This window comes from Octodon degus, unplaced genomic scaffold, assembly GCF_000260255.1.
Source record: "Octodon degus isolate 3935 unplaced genomic scaffold, OctDeg1.0 scaffold00056, whole genome shotgun sequence".
Lineage (NCBI taxonomy): Eukaryota > Metazoa > Chordata > Mammalia > Rodentia > Octodontidae > Octodon > Octodon degus.
In genome coordinates this window covers 416,904-422,246 of record NW_004524632.1, presented here as the reverse complement: position 1 = coordinate 422,246, position 5,343 = coordinate 416,904, and the positions used below count along the sequence as shown (strand labels likewise).

The following is a 5,343-nucleotide window of genomic DNA, read 5'->3' as shown; positions in this document are numbered from 1 at the left end:
TCTAAGGGAAAGCTAGAGTGAGCCAACACGATTTCTGCAACGAAACCAGTCCCTGGGGGTCAGGCCACTAACCTGCATCCCTTTGGACAGTTTCCTCATACTGGAGAGTGTACCCTAATCCTCTGAAGGGCAGCCACAGCACAGGCTGCTGGGCCACGGCCCCCGGGGTCTGACTTGGGGTGTGTGAACGCTCATGTTTCTTACAGGCTCCTGGTAATGCTGACACTGCTGGCCCTGAGATTACACTTGAGTAACCAGGGGCCTAGAGAAAAGTGCCTGTCACAGCCAAGCTCTCAATGAGGGCAATAAAAACCATCTCCAACCCCAGAGTTGTAAACTAAAAATAAAGCTCAGTATGTTCTAAACATTGGGTCTTCACTTCAGACTCTTAAATCTGGTACAACTGACGGAAGCTGCCAGCTACAGCTAAATGCATCATAACTCGCAATTCCTTTGTGTAAGTGAGCAAGGGAAGCCAACTGCTCATTATATTTTTGAGCCAATGATTGTGGCTTCCAGAAAAGGGGACCTATGTCTTTATTTTTAAAGCCCTTTTAAAAAGTATTTCCCATCACTGTTTGCTAAGTGGGATGACATAATTCCCTTCCTCAAGGATCATACCACATTCCAGAGGACAGATAAGGCACCTGTGTACTTCAGAGACTGGGTGGATTCGAGCGCTTGCTTCAGCTCAGTGCCCTCCACAGAAAACCCGCTGCGCTGCCCACCTGCCCTCCTGCCCAGGGTGGTCCTGTGTGTGGGAAAATCTTATAAAACAAAATCTGGACACCAGAGGGTAAATGCGGGGCAGAGGGCACGCGGGAGCCGCGCACTCGGGGCCATGGCGGCTGCCCCGGAGCCCGGCGAGCCCGCGGAGGGGAAGCCCTTTAAGCTCCTAGGAATTTTAGATGTTGAAAACATTCCCTGTGCACGGGATTCAGTACTGTATGATTCATTAGGATCTGTTGTGGCTGGACTCGGATACTTTTGTTAACTAGCAGAATTAGGAGATCATGTGATGTTGGTGTAGGAGGATTTATCATGGTGACTTTAGGATGCTGGTTTCATTGCAGGTATAATTATGCAAAGGAAAGAATACAGGAAAGAATTGCCAGAAAAGGAATGAAAAATAAGATTCTCTATGAAAGCACCCACCTTGATCCTGAAAGAAAATACACCAACAAGTAGCAACTGAGCAACTTCAACAGAAAAAAACCGGAACAGAACTTCTTGAAGTCAATGTGAAGAATGCTGGGATCAACTACAGAGCATTTTATACATACAATCAGAGAGCCCTCAACTGAGTAAATAAAGTATGTGTAAACTATAAAAAAAAAAAATGCGGGGCAGAGACTTGCATTCAGAGAAAAGGGCCGTTGTCTTCTATGGCCACGGAAGGGCCCAGGCAGGGGCGGGCTGACACAGGCAGGCAGCTTCCTCTGTGTGAACCTCCACCACGCCTCCTCAGCCCGCAGATCACAGCTCCCTGGAGAAGCCCCTTGCTCTGGCTCCCACGTAGGCAGGCCAGTACTCTCACTGCACACACTCATTTTCCACCACAACACTCACCACAAATGTGGCCACGTCGTGCGTGGCTGCTGTGTGTCTGCCCCAGAAGACTCAGAATTCTGTGGGCAGGGCCGTATGTGTGTCGCCATTTCACTATCAGTTCCTTGTTCGTGAGTGCGTAATAAACACATATCAAATACTGAAATACTAAGGTGTCCTACGTGCTATAGTGAGAAAGTCAGAAAAGCATTATCTGTGACATCCTCACAGGGAAGGGAAAGGTAACAAAGTGTGACGCTTTCTGACAGCGAAGAGTACGAATCCAAAACGCCGTGAAGACAGCAGGGCGACAGGAAACGCGCCACTCTGTGCTGCAGCATCCATGCCGCACGCTAGCACATGACACTTCACAGCTGTCAGCTCTTAGCTTTACGTCGTAAATATTGATGGTGTGAGTACTTGCTTACATTCGCCTACAATATGAGAAATGGCTCTCAGCATAAGCTCTTAAAACAGAGACTTTACCTCTGCAGGCAAAACAGGCAAGATTAATTGCATTCACTGTCCAAACTCAGAAGCGGAGTCCTAGGTCTTCCGCAACAGCACGACCTGGCTCTCAGGCGCTTCACCCGCAGTCACGACCTTCAGAGCCTGCCTCACCAAAGACATTGCTCAGCCAGCACATCCAAAGTCTGACCCCAAAACACCACGTGCCCTGACTGGCATGGAGTGGGCAGTCACAACACCTCACCACATCTGGGAGGCCACAGAACATACCCTCCCGGCTAAGCCCAGCCCCCCACCCCCAGGGCCCCAGTCTTCTTCTTAGTCCACACCTTCTGAGGACTTCTTCAGCAAGCCACCCTTCCTCTTCACATGGTTGCATCCCTTCCCTGCCTGGGAACCCCAACTGCAACATTTCTCTTCCATGAGCCATGGCTTGTGTCTCCTCTGAGAGCATCTTGGTTTCTACCCCTCCCCTCAGTCCTGGTAAGCCCAGGCCTCTCTCTGACTCTGCTCTCTCCCAGGATGGTCCTCCCAATTCACTCACAGTTCCTCCAAGTGACCTCAGGTAAGCTGCTAGCCAGACCACCGTGCACAACGCCCCCGCCCCCACCCCCGGCAAAGCACCTCTCCGCAAGCACCTCTCCCTCCCTCCCGGAGGTAAGAAGCATCCTCCTCTCTTGAAGCCTGTCCCACTATCACTGTCCACATCTGCTTCCTGTCATCCCTCCTAAAACATCACGCCCTCTTTTCCACCCTACTCTGGACTCCAGAAGCTGTCTCCCAGTGGGTCTCACCTCTTCCTGCTTCCCCGCCCTCGCCTGTGACCGCCACGGTGAGGCCAGACCAGAACGCATTTCATCAGTTTCCTCACACTGCTCCATCACCTACCAAAGGCGGACCAGTGCCCAGCAGCCTGGCCCTCAGCCCAGGCTCCCACCTGCCCACCCACCTGTGAGACGACACTCTGTCTGGGCCTCTGCGAGCAGAGGCTACATCTCCCCACCGAGATTAAGCTGTCCTGCGCTTCTGCCTGTGGGAACCATGCCCCCACCCAAGAAGGCCTTCTCCAAATGAGCCCAGGCTCACACCCGACCCTGTCTACTAGGCCAGTCCCCTCCACATCTTCCATGGAGCCCTGGGCACCAAATCGCTTGCCAGTGTTCATCTGTGTACCTGTCTCCTCTTTGCCCATTTAAATTATATTTTTTATTTGTAATTTTACATATGACACTTTGCCTTCAATATTGCATGAGCCAAACAAATGTGAAAGAAACACTGTTGGCAAAACTCAACGTCCTCATCATAGGACTTAGAAAAACCAGCAGAGTCGCATTATGCAAGATTCTAGGGCAGGTAGAATCAGCTATCTTGTGATTTAATTTGCGAGATGTAAATAATGCATACACAACCCACTTAGGGCTGTTCTTTCTCCTCTCATGTACTCTTCCAATACCTTGCTCCAAATGTGAGTCATCTGTTGTCCTTTATATTTCCTTTGGCAGCCCTATTAAGCCTCTATAAAGGGCTGGCCAAATACCTCAGCTGATTAAAGCGCCCGGGCCCAGGAAATAGCTCAATAGAATAAGCGCTTGCCTGGCAAGCGCAGGGTCCTGAGTTCAATCCCCGGTACAATAAATAAATAAGTAAATAAATAAATAAAACGCCTGCAAGCAGGTACAGGGGCCTGCCACACTAGCCCCGGCCCCAGGGCACACTGAGACAGCAACTGAGACTGGGCACGGTGGCTCGCACTTGTAATCCCAGTTCTTGGGAGACAGTAAAGAGGAGGATCACTATGAGTCCGATCTAGTAGTGAGACCCTGAACACCCTGAAGGCCAGCCTCAGATAAATCTAACCTAGGAAGCTTTGGAGTCTCCCAGTAGACTTTTCCTGATTTATTCCCATCTAGCTCCACTGACCTAACAACTCCAACTCTCGCTTATACAGACCTTTCCTTTAATATATTAATCTCATCTCATTCTCATAATAAAAGGTCAGTTTTTATTACTATAATTTTACAAATGAAAAACAGTTGCCATGAGGCCCAGAAAAGGCCCCTTGTAAGTGCCCCACCCACAGCTCTAGCGGCTTGCACTTTGTGGTGTCGAGCCCTCTTCCCCCTTGCACACTGCTCATCCCTGCGTCCACCATGCCAAAGCCCCGTCTTGCTGGACTCCTTCACCCACCAGAGCGGCGCTGACTCTGAGCTCCTCTCTCCCCGCCAAACAGCCATTTCCTCCCCACTTCTACTTCCACCCTGCTGCTCCGATCACAGGTAAACATTCCACAGCCATCGTCTTTCTCCCTTTCCTATTTCACAATCTGAGGACTCGGACAAAGGAAGCTATGTTTTATCAATTTCACCACAGAGCCCAATTCACTGAAGAAGAAAAAAAAAGTGAAACTCCCAGCTGTCTTCTGGAAGGACGTTTTCTCCAATCTCAGGCAATCATCACAGATGACTCCTGGATCAACTCTGGGCTTCTCTCCCTTCTCCTTCCCTCCACCCTAGCAAAGAAAACGCCGGACTCCTTTCATAAAAATACTGGCATAAGGGCAGAAGACCAACTGCAGGGAAAACGAGGCTCAGGATAGGCCCGGATCTGTGCCCGGTTCGCACTCCGCGCGTGGCGGGGCGCTGGCGGGCTTCGGGCTCTCCGGGTCTCCCCTGCTGTAAGGGGCGGCACGGAGGCGCGGTGCCCCCGCACCTGCGGCACAGGCACAGAGGCCCGGCCCTGCCAAGGGACTCTCACCTGAGACCAACACCGGCCGCTCCTCTTGCCTTTCTCTCAGGTACCGCCTCAAGAGAACGGTGATCAAGTCACAAACGCGCTCAGCCGCTCGGACCAGGTGCCACGCGGGGGCCGGGCGGAGACGCCTGAGGCGTCCGCTGCTCCCCAAGACCCTCCACCTCCGGGCGAGGGTGTGCCCCGCGTGCCCGCAGCAGCAGGACGGAAAGGTCGCGCGGCGGCCTCGGGCGGCCAGCAGCACTGCCCGAGTGCTTCATCCATCCCCACTGTCAGAAGGAAGCTCAAAGTGAGACCTCCCGTCCTCAGCCGGTGCGCCAAGGCCAGGCAGGCGGCACACAGCGACGGCGAGGGCCCCCTGCCGCCCGCCCGCCCGGCCGGCCCTGTGACTCGGCAAGCCGCTCGCGGCAAGCAGCTCTTCCCCACCTGTTTCCAGCACGCTCTTCTTCACACTTCACGCGACAAGAAGCCCGAGGCCTTTCACTGTGGGCAAGAAACGCGTCTGCGCGCGGGTCAGGGCTGGCGCCTGCGGGGCGCAGGCGGTCCCCCCACTGTCCAGCCGCGGGTGCGCGGGCAGGC

At 53.1% G+C, this 5,343-nt stretch overlaps 1 pseudogene; it reads left to right on the top strand.

The window, feature by feature from the left end:
- The first annotated feature begins 841 nt into the window (after positions 1–841).
- On the top strand, positions 842–1,280 carry LOC101569616 (annotated as a pseudogene).
- The last annotated feature ends 4,063 nt before the right edge of the window (positions 1,281–5,343 follow it).